This window comes from Ammospiza caudacuta, chromosome 3, assembly GCF_027887145.1.
Source record: "Ammospiza caudacuta isolate bAmmCau1 chromosome 3, bAmmCau1.pri, whole genome shotgun sequence".
NCBI classification, from domain to species: domain Eukaryota; kingdom Metazoa; phylum Chordata; class Aves; order Passeriformes; family Passerellidae; genus Ammospiza; species Ammospiza caudacuta.
The window spans coordinates 21339585-21354061 of NC_080595.1; the positions used below are offsets into that span (position 1 = coordinate 21339585).

At 42.4% G+C, this 14477-nt stretch overlaps 1 protein-coding gene across 1 annotated transcript in view; it reads left to right on the forward strand.

The window, feature by feature from the left end:
- Positions 1-14477, forward strand: part of SUSD4 (sushi domain containing 4) — a 150065-nt gene that overhangs the window by 46282 nt on the left and 89306 nt on the right. The window lies entirely within an intron of this gene.

Consider the following 14477-nt stretch of genomic DNA (forward strand, 5'->3'; position numbering starts at 1 on the left):
CCTTCCGACACTTCCTTCCTTCCTCCTGACACTTCCTTTCGACACTTCCTTCCGACGCTTCTTTCCGACACTTCCTTCCGACACTTCCTTCCTTCCTTCCTTCCCACACTTCCTTCCTTCCGACACTTCCTTCCTCCCTTCCTTCCCACACTTCCTTCCTTCCTTCCTTCCTTCCTTCCTTCCTTCCTTCCTTCCTTCCTTCCTTCCAACACTTCCTTCCGTCCTTCCTTCCTTCCTTCCTTCCTTCCGACACTTCCTTCCGACACTTCCTTCCGACACTTTCTTCCGACACTTCCTTCCTTCATTCCGTCCCTTCCTTCCTTCCTTCCTTCCTTCCTTCCTTCCGACACTTCCTTCCGACACTTCCTTCCGACAATTCCGACACTTCCTTCCGACACTTCCTTCCGACGCTTCCTTCCTTCCTTCCTTCCGACACTTCCATCCTTCCTTCCGACACTTCCTTCCTTCCGAAACTTCCTTCCGACTCTTCCTTTCGACACTTCCTTCTTTCCTTCCGACACTTCCTTCCTTCCTTCCGACACTTCCTTCCTTCCGACAATTCCTTCCTTCCGACACTTCCTTCCGACACTTCCTTCTTTCCTTCCTTCCTTTCTTCCTTCCTTCCTTCCGACACTTCCTTCCGCCGCTTCCTTCCGACACTTCCTTCTGACACTTCCTTCCCACTCTTCCTTCCTTCCTTCCTTCCTTCCTTCCTTCCTTCCTTCCTTCCTTCCTTCCTTCCTTCCTTCTTCCGACACTTCCTTCCTTCTCACACTTCCTTCCTTCCTTCCAACACTTCCTTCCTTCCTTCCTTCCTTCCTTCCTTCCTTCCTTCCTTCCTTCCTTCCTACACTTCCTTCCTTCCTTCCTTCCTTCCTTCCTTCCTTCCTTCCTTCCTTCCGACACTTCCTTCCTTCCTTCCGACACTTCCTTCCGACACTTCCTTCCTTCCGACACTTCCTTCCTTCCAACACTTCCTTCCGACACTTCCTTCTGACACTTCCTTCCGACACTTCCTTCTGACACTTCCTTCCTTCCTTCCGACACTTCCTTCCTTCCTTCCTTCCTTCCTTCCTTCCTTCCGACACTTCCTTCCTTCTGGCACTTCCTTCCGACACTTCCTTCCGACACTTCCTTCCAACACTTCCTTCCGACACTTCCTTCCTTCCTTCCGACACTTCCTTCCTTCCTTCCGACACTTCCTTCCTTCCGACACTTCCTTCCGACACTTCCTTCCGACACTTCCTTCCGACTCCTCCTTCTTTCCTTCCTTCCTTTCTTCCTTCCTTCCTTCCTTCCTTCCTTCCTTCCTTCCGACACTTCCTTCCTTCCTTCCTTCCGACACTTCCTTCCGACACTTCCTTCCGACACTTCCTTCCGACACTTCCTTCCTTCCTTCCGACACTTCCTTCCTTCCTTCCGACACTTCCGTCCTTCCGACACTTCCTTCCGACACTTCCTTCCGACACTTCCTTCTTTCCTTCCTTCCTTTCTTCATTCCTTCTGACACTTCCTTCCGACACTTCCTTCCGACACTTCTTCCGACAATTCCTTCCTTCCGACACTTCCTTCCTTCCGACACTTCCTTCCGACACTTCCTTCCTTCTTTCCATCCGACACTTCCTTCCGACAATTCCTTCCGACAATTCCTTCCGACAATTCCTTCCGACACTTCCTTCCGACAATTCCTTCCTTCCTTCCAAAACTTCCTTCCATCCGACACTTCCTTCCATCCGACACTTCCTTCCGACACTTCCTTCCTTCCTTCCTTTTGACCCTTCCTTCCTTCCTTCCTTCCGACACTTCCTTCCGACACTTCCTTCCGACACTTCCTTCCTTCCTTCCGACACTTCCTTCCGACACATCCTTCCGACACTTCCTTCCTTCCTTCCGACACTTCCTTCCGACACTTCCTTCCTTCCTTCCTTCCTTCCTTCCTTCCGACACTTCCGACACTTCCGACACTTCCGACACTTCCGACACTTCCTTCCGACACTTCCTTCCTTCCTTCCGACACTTCCTTCCCACATTTCCTTCCTTCCTTCCTTCCTTCCTTCCTTCCTTCCTTCCTTCCGACACTTCCTTCCGACACTTCCTTCCGACACTTCCTTCTGACACTTCCTTCCGACACTTCCTTCCGACACTTCCTTCCTTCCTTCCTTCCTTCCTTCCGACACTTCCTTCCGACACTTCCTTCCGACACTTCCTTCCGACACTTCCTTCCGACACTTCCTTCCTTCCTTCCAACACTTCCTTCCTTCCTTCCTTCCTTCCTTCCTTCCTTCCTTCCTTCCGACACTTCCTTCCGACACTTCCTTCCTTCCGACACTTCCTTCCTTCCTTCCTTCCTTCCTTCCTTCCTTCCTTCCTTCCTTCCTTCCTTCCTTCCTTCCTTCCGACACTTCCTTCCGACACTTCCTTCCTTCTTTCCGACACTTCCTTCCTTCCTTCCTTCCTTCCGACACTTCCTTCCTTCACGCACTTCCTTCCGACACTTCCTTCCGACACTTCCTTCCTTCCTTCCTTCCTTCTGACACTTCCTTCCTTCCTTGCGACACTTCCTTCCTTCCGACACTTCCTTCCGACACTTCCTTCCGACACTTCCTTCCGACACTTCCGACACTTCCTTCCTTCCTTCCGACACTTCCTTCCGACACTTCCTTCCGACACTTCCTTCCTTCCTTCCGACACTTCCTTCCGACACATCCTTCCGACACTTCCTTCCTTCCTTCCGACACTTCCTTCCGACACTTCCTTCCGACACTTCCTTCTGACACTTCCTTCCGACACTTCCTTCCTTCCTTCCGACACTTCCTTCCGACCCTTCCTTCCGACACTTCCTTCCTTCCTTCCGACACTTCCTTCCGACACTTCCTTCCGACACTTCCTTCCTTCCTTCCGACACTTCCTTCCGACACTTCCTTCCGACACTTCCTTCCTTCCGACACTTCCTTCCTTCCGACACTTCCTTCCGACACTTCCTTCCTTTTCTCCCTCCTTTTAACTCATCAAGGAGACCGGTTCTCTCGAAGGAACTTGTAGTTATTCCAAAGCACCCCCTTTTTGTAAAAAGGTAAGAGGTATCCCTTGACAAAACACAACAGTATAGGTGTGAAAGGGGTAGAGAATACCACAGCCTATTTATTTACTCTTTGGGCAGTGCATTTGTAGGGATTTCTTGTTCACTGTCACATATTTGGATGTTGTCCATTACTAGTAAGTTTTGTGTGCAGATCCAGTTGTGATTGATGCTGTGGGATGGGTTGGGAGGCCTCTTCTAGCATTCCGCTTTCATTAGTGTGTTTGGGGTCACTTCATTTGCGAACTTGCAGGGCTTTCAGGGGAAAGCAGTTTCCAGGTATCTTGTAGAGACTTTGCACAGGGGTGCTGTTGTCAGCGTCACATCTTAGTAGTGTCGGAGCCAAGCTGTTCTCTCTGTGTGCGGGGTTTGATGCACTGCCTGATTGTTTTGAATGGGTTAGGCAGTGCAAGGACTAGCTCAATGGGAATCTTTGTGTTGTGTTTCTAAGTGCTGTTCACTATATCAGAAATCCTCTTAAATTTTACCTGGCAAAATGGGGGATGTCTTCTTGTTTGAGTAGCTGGGGGAAGAGGACTTTAGTTTTTCTGTTGCCCTCTTCTGAGAGGATGCAGCGGATCTGTAGCCTTAGAAGAGTGGAGGTACAGGGTGAAACGTGTTGATGTGTGCCAGGGGAACACTGAAAGTTTGAGTGTTTGGCACCTCTTCATTTCAAAGCCTATAGTCTTTTCTGCTGGGAAATACCTAAGTGTTTTCATCATTCTGGGGGTGGGTGGCAGCAGGTGCTGTGCCTTGTTCTCTCTTTTTTCAGTGCCTTTCCCTCTGATTCTGGCTTGTGCTCATTTCAAGGGAAAGGCCTCTTTTCCTTGTGAGGGAGATAAGCCAAATTTTTTATGCTTGTTATGCTGAAGTTGTACTTTGTAGGGGGGGTGCTGGTCCAAGTCTCCACAGTCTAAATAAATAGCCTCTCCTTCATGCCAATCAAGCCCCTGCAGGAGGACACAACAAGAAGTGTTCCATTTTGTGCCCTCACAGTTTGTGGGGTGAGAGATGGGGGACAGGAGTCCAACACAGTCTTTCTTTAACCTTTCCTTTAAAACAACACTGTCTGATCCCACTCCAAAGGCACAGAGGGTAAAATACTACAGTGTAGCAACAAGCAGTAGATATCCTACTACTCTCTTCCCAGAAGAGCTCTGGGGAGTGGTTTACACATATGTGCCAGTGTGTATCTATGGGTACATGTGTACCAAGTGTGTGGGTCTGCACATGCAATGCCTGTGTGTGACAGTGTGCACAGCTCTGAGTGCACACACAAGTACTAAAGTGTACACATGTTGTGTGCATTATTTTGTGCATGTGTGTTAAATTTTTCTCTCAGGTATGACTAAGTTGGTGTACAGCCCTGTGTCTGTGAGTGTGCACAGCTTCTGCAACTGTGAGCATAGCCCTATGTAAGATATGTGTGTTGATAACATTACACATATTAGTGTGCACAGATATATATGCTTGTGTTAATGTACACAAGTTGTTTGCACAAGCAAGTCTCATGTTTGTGAGCATGTGTGCATTGGTAGAGACTGTACGTGAGTGTCTCTGTGGCACTCACACGTGTGTAAACGTGTGCTAGTGTGTGCAACTAGAGTGTGCGCAGCTCTGGGAGTGTGTGCAGGTGTGTGCTGCTAACAGGTACCTCTGTGTGCCAAGGCTTTATACCTGTAAACAAATACCTGTGTGTCACAGACATCTTTTCATTAAAAATCTTTCCTTAAGATTTTTTCCTCCTGAGAAGCTGAGAGGCCTCAGGGAGAAAATGTAAACAACGATTGTCTGCTGCAGTGGAATGCAACAGGTGCATCTGTGATTGGTCTCATGTGGATGTTTGGAATTAATGGCCAATCACAGCAGAGCTGGCTTGCACAGAGAGTCTGAGGCAGCTGCCTTTGTTATCATTCTTTTCCTTTCTATTCTTAGCTTAGCTAGCCTTCTGAGATGAAACCTTTTCTTCTATTATTTTAGTGTAGTTTTAATGTAACATATATCATAAATTAATAAATAAAGCCTCCTGTAACATGGAGTCAGATCTATGTCTCTTCCCTCATCCTAAGACCCCTGTGACCGCCATCACACCTGTGTGTGTGTGTGTACTAGTTCTGCACATACCCCTACATGCAGACATGGGCTGAGCACTCCCAGAAACACGGCTCTGGGTGCATGGCTCTGTGCATTTGGCTGCTGTCTCACCTGAGAAAACAAATGTGTGTGTTTGTGTGTGTCAATATATATGTATCACTATTGAGCTCTACTGACCCGAAGAGCCCCTAATTCCCTGTGTACTATATGTGGAGTTCAACTTAGTTTATAACAGTAATACAAACCAACCCATTCAAACTGTTGTTATTTACATTCTTACCTTGTGCCTTAATTTTGTTGTAGACTTGTTAAAACATATAAATGTATACTGTACTTTGTGAAAGACAAGTGAAAACCTCACTACTCTAACTGCTTTAGATAACTTTTTAACATTTTTGAATGGAAAATTTAAATTGTATTAGTAATTAATATAATTGTGCTATGAAAATTGGAAGTATCTGTTAAGGGGAGGAACAATGAAAAACATTAATTTGCTTAGAACAGAAGTATAGTGAGAACCAGAGAGCAAGACCAGGTACTCCCCCCTGTACTCGCCACCAAAAAGATTATAATAACCCTGCTGCAGGCAGCAATCCTGTAGGCATGGAAGGTGGGGGTAAAAGCCATACTGGACCTTTATTCAAAAATTCTACCAATCATTTTACTTAAAACCCTCTTCCACCGTCCTTGCCCATATCAACATATACTATTAAAAATGAGTTAATTACTCGAGCCAAATAACTTAGAAAAAGGGGCACTGTTATAGATGGATAATGAGATGATTGGCTCTCACAATTAAGGGATAATTATTGTGTGAATATTAAGAAAACCTTTAGTGATGTATAGTTACATTATTGTAGTTTAGGTGTCCTCTGTTCTCCCCACAGTTCCCTTTTCCCCCTGTATTGCAACCATCAGACAGCTGGGGTTGTCTAGGACAGGTAAAAAGGTGTGCACCTGCGCCCCTTGCACGGGGCAGTTGGGAATGGAAAAGCTTCTTGCTTAGGGGGTGTGGCATGGCAACACCTGACCTCCAATCAAGTTACAAGAAAGCAGTCTCCACTGATAAATGGCAAAGAAGAGCTGACTGACAGACTTTGGGCGGAGCCAGTGATGGCTGATGCAACTCCCCCCCCCCAGGGGTATAAAAGACTGAGCATCCATCTTGAAGATGAACTAGTCATGGGGTATCCACAAGGGCAGTTCTCAGCACTGTTAAATTTTCCTTATATAGTCCTTTTATTGTGTTTTTGTCAAGGTTTAATAAACCTTTTTACATTTTCAGAGTGAGCACTTTCTCACATCAGATAATTGTAATACTATTTTTGGATATATTCCGAATAGCCCACAAATTCTTATGAATCAAAGTGCCTTAGTCAGCACTGCAGCTTGTTACCATTAAATTACTATGATATATAATCCAGAAGGTAGAACCTCTAAATCTTTTGAAAGGTTTGTTCTTCTGACTAGTAATTTAACAATCTTAAGTAAGAAGCTGAGATATAAGAGATTTCTGGCAGAGAAATAGAAAAGAGGCAATGAGAAAAGTGTCATGTACTCATCTGAATCAATTGTAGTGTCTACCTTACATTTCTGTAATGAATTATGAAAGGTGAAAGGATTTCTCTCATTTTCCTTTAAACTAACCTGGGATCAGACATTGTAATTAAAACTCCATTGAGTATTGAGCCTTGGTCCCTTTTTTTTTTGTATTGTGTGTAGTTTTGTATCTGTATTTTTCGTGTGTTTGTGAAATATCCAGTGTTTTTTTGGCATGATAAAATATATATGAAATTAGGATTTTAATGTACTGCATGTGCTTTGTTGCATTTGTTTTCTGTTTCCTGTCCATGCTTAGGGAGATAATAGAATGATTATCAGTATTTGATTAATGTCTTCACTTCAGTACTCCCTTACATATCTCTTGAGGTTTGCTCTTGTTAGGAAAATTAATCCACAAACATCAGAGGTTTATGTCCACAAAGGAGACAGAGGAGTTCTTTTACTTTATTTGAATAAAGGGAGTGGCCATGGGGCATTCCCCGGGGGGTCTCTCAAAGTTTTGGAGGACGCAGCCTCCCTTTTATTCTAATTTCCCGGCCGCATTTCCCTTCTCTCTTTCCCCATTGGCTGAGGTACTTGAAAGGTACAGACTTCCTGATATGCCTGATACCAAAGATTTCCCTTTAAAGTATAACCCTTCCTTTTCATTTTTAATTCCTATGGAATTTAGGATTTTCCCCTTTGTTTCTTTCATCTTTCAATGTCCAATTTAATCTATCAGCAACCTTAAAGCTTATTTGTAAAAGCATATATCTTTTTCCATTCATCAATCAGTGGAATCCTTCCAATTGTTTCTTTTATCTCTCAGTGCTAGTTTTATCTACCAGTAGACCCACAGCTTGTTTGTAAAGGCAAATCTGCCATTCCTCTCACTCTGTTTGGGTTTCCCACTCTTTTTGCAAATCGTAACCTGAAAGCTTGACACAAAGCCCAAAGAAATAAATAAGCATATTTCTTTGGCCTTGAATCACTGAAGAAGTAGACAACCTGCTAACTCAGTACAGGGGCTGGGTCAGGCAGCTTTTAGTTTTGCTTTTCCTATGCAGATATTTTTCCTCTGAGAATTCTGTAAATGTTGCCTAGAAACACCTGTGCCTCAGAAACATCTGAAGCACAGCAAAATAGCCATAGAATCAGGTATGTGGAAAAGCCCATCTGTTCCCACCAAACTAAATTTGAGGAGACAATTCCCATATATTTGTACTAATCAGAACACTGACCAATTTTTTTCCTCAAAGGTGTTTAATGGTGTCTTGCATCACCCCTAAATTTACCAGTCAGCCTCAAAATTTTAATGAGTGTAGTGCATTAATATAAGACTCTGCTCATTCCTGAATAGATATAAGTAAAGGTTTTAATTACTAAAATTGTGCAGTTCCAGAAATCATTTTATGAAATTATTCTTCCCATTTGCATTCAGAGGCTGTCTGTATGGTGAGGCGCAGTAAATGGCACTGAACTGTGGTGGAATAATTTCCAGTGCTGTAACTCTGCCTGAGGACCGAGCACCTCAATAGTTTCAGCTCCCAGCAAAATGAAACCACGGGGAAGTGCTCTGCGTGTAAGGAGGGCTGAACATAATGTATGGCTTTTGAAATCACTCTCCTTTCAGTTTTATGGATGGACTTCAGATCTTGGTGTGGATAAAATGACTTCACAGTCATAATCCAAAGGGAAATGTCTCTGCTTTCAGTGAAGTCCTTTCTGTAACATCTTTAGCCATGACTGGTGCAGAACACGTGCCTTGCAGGAGAACAGTTCTGGATGATGCCTTAATTAATGTGCATTCTCTCTAATCTGCAATGATGTCTTTTTATTTCAAAACTAATTACTTCATTATGCTTTCCTCTGCTGAAAAAATCTTGGGTGCCTGAATGAGACTGCAAACTCTTTGCAAGGACCAGACCACATATAATGAGATCATGTTATGTTTGCTAAATAATGTATAAGGAAGAAAGGTTGTGAATAAAATATATGCTGAAGTTTTGTAACTCTGGTTATAGGTAAAATTTCACAATTTATCCTGCATTTGCAGTCATAAATAATCATTTTGCTCAGATTTATAAATAAATCATCAGCTGAAATACAGCCTGATACCCTAACAGTCTCAAGTGTTGGAAAAATAATTTCTGACTTGACTATGATGGACTGAACAAGAACTCCTGCATTCAAATAAGTTACAAGAAAATTTCACAGTCCCCCTTTTCTTCATAATCTTTGTGTAAGGAAAGGGCCTCAATGTCCTTCAATACTATTCTGAAGGCATTTTTTTTCTAAAAGTTACAAGCGTAACTTTCTAACCTTGAACACTCATCCCAAACAAATCCAGTTTGGACCCTTCTGTTACGGGTGAAGCTAAGTGGTCAGCCATGGAATGGTAATCACTGCTTGCCAGTATTTACAAATGGACAAAAATAAAACTGACTTTTATACATTTTTCGTGTTTCAGGACTGGTTTCCCACAGATGAAGAGACTGAGAGTGAGAAAAAAACCCAGAAGGAGCAAATGAGATTCCAGTGCTAACAAAGATGACAGCATTGCCTGAAAGCCAAATTTTGGGGAAAAAAAAAAAATTAAAGCAGTAATTAGGAATATGCAGTGATATACAATCAATAAATAAGGGCAACATATAACGATCAGTTATAGATGAGAATTTATGAAGGAGGGGAATGGAGGAGGGACAAAAAGACGTGACAGTGAAATCTTTCCATTCCTTTGATTTGCGAAAGCAAACAAACTTCACAACTTTTTGTGAAAGTTGTAATGCCAGTATGTTTATTACAGAGCTGGACACATGAGCTCACTGCTCCCCTCAAAAGACATGCATACCTCTGGGAACTCCAGATCTCTCTCTCAAATACATATGCCTGCAGTTTCACAATAGGTTCATACATATTCATTCTACTGATTTTGCATGACATTTGCTGCTAATTCTTCTTCATCAGAAAGAATTCCTGGGTCAGGCTGCCCTCTCTTGTGACAGTCTCTCTGTGTGCCTCCCCTATCACTTGTCCTTCAGCTGAAGCAGTTTCTCTGAGCATAGGCTTTTTGTGAGAACAGGCAGTCAGACTAAACAGCTATGTTTGCAAGCTTACAGTCTTAACTATAAGATGTACATTTCACCTAAATGAAAATGGATTTCTACTCTGGAAAATTTCCACTCTGTCTCACCTTTCAGGCTGTGCACAAGGGAGTTTGGGCTTTTCTTTAGGGGCAAGACAGCCCACCATTCAGGCTGGTGGCTGCCCTCCTCAGCATGGAGAAATCCCTTTGAAAAAGGGACTATTTGACTATGAACTTCTCAACAGTGAAACCAAGCCTGAAATTTGCAGCTCTAAAGAAGAGAAGGACCCACCTCTTAAGAGAGGAATATCTGTTTCTTCCTGCCCTTTCCGGTGTAGGACTGAGCAAAGCCTTTTCCACCCTGGCACAGGCTTCTCCCTTCCTGCACAGGAGCTCAGCAGAGCCAAGCTGCTGGCAGCGGCTGGCAAAGATGCGGGCTCAAAACCCTCCTCTCCTTGCTGCTTGATGCAGGAGCAAGCTCAGCCAAGGCCTTCTCTGCCCAGCAGTGCTTTACCTTTAGTGCCACAGCAGTGATGAACACAGAGGTGGCTTGAGTTGGTTCAGATCACACAGGCCACCAGCTCAGGCATGCCCCTGTGACAGAATAGAATCATAGGATCATAGAGTGATCATCTTGATCATCTAGGGGTCGTGCCCCTGCTCAGCTTTCTCCATGCCAGGTGGTCCTGGAGCTGCTCAAACAAGCTTCTTTTTAATACTCTCAGTGTGAGACATTTGAAGGCCTTGCTCTTGCCTTAAAGAATCTTGAGAAGTGCTTCAAATGTGGTATTGAGGTATTTTCATGAGAAAAAGTAGTTATGAAGGGAATCCAAATGAGGATAAGGGGGAATCCAAGTGAAAAAACCTCTGAGAAATCATTGTTTGTCAGCTGAAGTTGACAAATTCAATTTGGAGAGCTGGAAATCTTATTTTCACATGGAAAGTAACCAAGTGTTTGAACAACTAACACAAGTAAACTGGATGTCCTGGAAACTTTGGTTTAACCAGACACCAAAGAGCTTCAGCATACAAAATATATTGGGGCCACTGAGAGAAATAGAGAGGTCAGGGACACATGGAAGTTCTGAGCTGATGAAGATGTAATTAGCATTAGATTTTGAAAGCCTGTCATGTGAAGCTCTTGCCATCTCATCACCACACATTGTCCCATCCCTGTATTTAACACCTGATGCTTTATTACACCTAAAATGTACTGGCATTGCTATACGAAAAAGAGTTAGTTTGTGTTTCAGTTTGTGTTTTACAGTTTAAACAAAACAACCACATATAAATAATATAACCTTAATACCTAAGTACAGAGAAGGTCAAAGCTTTAAATGGCCCTATACTTCATAGAAAGGAATAATTAATATTATGACAATTAATCTGTTGAGGAAGACTAAACCTGGCTGGATTTGCTTTTCATTAGCAAGCATGAAGAATTAGATGACTCCCATGGGGATCTAAATATCTGAAAGTCATCTTATACATGACAAAAGAAAAAAGCAGAATTCCTTTCTCTGTACAGCTAAGCTAGGTTTCAGCCATTGCTCGGGGGAGCTGTTTTCCCTGGAGGATGCAGTAGACCTTGTGCAGAAAAGGCAGGGACATAAAGAAAAGAGGAAAGCAGCACCATTTCAGAGATCTTTCCAATCCATGCTGTTGCCACCTGCAACAAAATGTTCCTGCTGCCCTCTCCTTCTCCAGACCGTGTAGGGCTTGCTCTCAATCCCGTGTTTTCTGTGACCAAAAAGATTATCACAAGGTAACTCGCACCAGTTCCAATTATTTCCTTTTTCCTCACTCTCTTCTCCCCCTTTCTGTTGATTTCCACCCACAGCTTTGCCTCTATGCACCAGAGAGGACAGGGACAGCCACCAAAGTCACAACCTGATGCATAACCTTCAGGGCTGGCTGGACCTGTCCTGACCTTCTTGCACCTCTCCTTTTCGGAACTGCTGACATAATTTTTTAATTTTTGTTTTTTTGGGGTTTTGTTTTGTTTAGAGAATAGCTTTTGTTTTGCTAAAGGAGAATAGCTAATCGAACCTAATCTAGTTTAGTCTTCAATTCAAGCTAATCCTCTTGTTGCTATGAATTTCAGGGTGGAAACAGCAAGCAGGAATGATGATCATGTATTTTCCTGACAGCTTTATATTTGTTATTATTTCACCTGATAAGAGCTGACAGATATAAAACTACAAAAATGCATCAGCAAAAAGGAAGAAAAGGACCACATGCAGGGAGAAACCTGGACAAACCTGAACTGTTGCCTGTACTGAGAGCCAGATGAGCAGCTGATAAAATTGGCACAACTCAGTGGTAATGTGGCTACAGCAGAAGAGAGTTATTTTTGTGTCTGTGAAAAAGGTAGAAAATAAACATGGAAATTAAAGATGAGAACAGCTCAAATCCAAATCTCTGCATCTTCAAGGTCTGCTCATATCAAACTCTGTCTAGGATATTTCTTTCTGCTCCCTTTCTTCTGGCTGCACGAATTCACACTATATGGCTTTTGCTTCACATGGGCTTTTGTGAACAGTTTTGGAGCCCAATACTGTGGTTCTTAGTATGTGCATCAGAACAGATGCCAGAGGAAGTTACAAAAATTCTAGTGTAACACTGACAGAAATATCCTCTTGCAGCTTTTCTATGGTTTTGCTATGAAATGAAGTTAATGCAAATTGCTCTGTGCCCACCAAAAAATATAAAAAATGTGTAGACATGGAATACCTAAGATGCATATAAATTAATTCTTAATTCTCTGAATTCAGATTTGACCATATGTTATGAAACTAGGGTTTTGCATGGCATTTAATTAGGACTCAATATAAAAAAAAATCTCAACATCTTAGGAAGTTATGATGCAGCGCTATAAAATTGTGACATTTTAACTTTTTCTCTTATTTTACATTTAGGATTGTAAAGGTACAGATATTTGCACTGAAAGGGTTAAACTTCAGGTATCATAATGCAAAGGAAATGGACTGTGCCAAGTGTACTGTGGGCATAGGGAAATTCTTCATGAGTTTATACTTAAGGGTGATGAATACCATTCAGGGCTTAGAATGGTGTTGCAAATCAAACACTACATATTGTATTTTGCATTTTCAAGTCTCTTCTTGTCTGGAGGGATGAAATGGAAAGCACTCATAACCAATTTAAATTGTTTGAGCTCCTGGATTTGTTTGTTTTATATTCTTTTGCTGGAAATTACTGTTTACTGGAAAGCAAGGGCCAAATGTAGTCACAGAACTAGTGGCAAGTTCAACTTGGCTGTAATCAGAAGAGTTCAAAAATCTCCATGCGTTCAGCTGAAGAACTGGTCTTACAGTGTGATTTGGTCCAGTTCTCCAATTAGCCAGGTATCATTTATTTCTGTGATGTCCTCTAAACTATATCAATGGAAATAAAAATAAAGCGTGGTTTTCTGTTAACTAAAATTTTTCATTACTTATGTAGGTCAGTAGGAAACAAAAAAGTAGTTCAAACTCCATCCTCCTTACATTGCCAGTTTTTCTAATGAAATGTAATTAGCACTAATTGGTAACTACACTGATGGCTGGTTATTAATGTTTGTGTATTGGTTCCAGATGTGAGTTTATGGCTGTCAGTACTAATGGCTCAGTGAAGGAAAGAGAATTCTCCTTTCATATTCCTGTCATTTTCTTCAGGGTGTTCCCTGCTCCCTTCAAACAAAAGTGATTATGTTTAGGGAAGAGAGAGATTTTTAAATCCTGTGTGAGAAAATGAATGCCTTCAGCTCTCCTTTCAATTTGGTAGGAGTTGAAAGGAGCCAGCGATATTTAACATCTGCAGAATCAGGACTCTGCGCTTTTAGGACTTCTTTTCTTGAGCCATCATAACTGTTATTGGTTCATCAAAATAATTATCCTCCTAATGGCTTACCTGTTTTCGAAAGCACATTTATGAGGGAAGCCTCTCTTATAAGCAGTCACCTTAAAGTATTCTGTTTAGAATAATTGCTTTCCTGCAATCCCTGCAATTACTGTGTGTCCAGCAATCACCCTCTTCAGGCTAAGGTAGGTGAGAGAGCTGGCCTTTTTAGCCATTAATGGAGGGAAATTATGAAATCAAGGTTTCCAGTGCAAATCTACCCAGAGATGTGTAGGGGGTCAGTCTCCTGCAGAATCAAGCAAAGGCAATGTCATGGTGAAGAGGAGGGTCTCCAGGAGTATCCTTCTGGGCACCCTTGGGAATAGATTGGAAAGTACTTAAGAACTCATTAATTCTTGAATATTAACTGTAAGACATCACCACTAACATCTGAGAAGACAGTTTTTCTTGGCAAAGCATCTATTTATTCTTACATGGTTTAATAATGGGCACCTTCCCAGAAACATCCATGCAAACAGGTTTTTTTGTGAAATATCAGCTCATTAATATTTCTAAGTTAAAAGGGAAATACGGTGTACTCCAGGTATGAAGGAAGTGACTGAATGCCTTATCTGATATATAAGGGAGTTCAACAAACGAGTGTTTACTTGAAAATGCTTGAAAGCTTGAGCCTGTTTAGAGTACAAGTAGAACAGCATATCTAAGGCCATTATCTTTCATAAGGACACAACATGGTCATTATGAATCTTAGCCCTGAATAGTTTTGCGCCTTCCAAGGCATTTGGAACTCCCTTTAGCAACTCCCTGCATTTTGGAAGA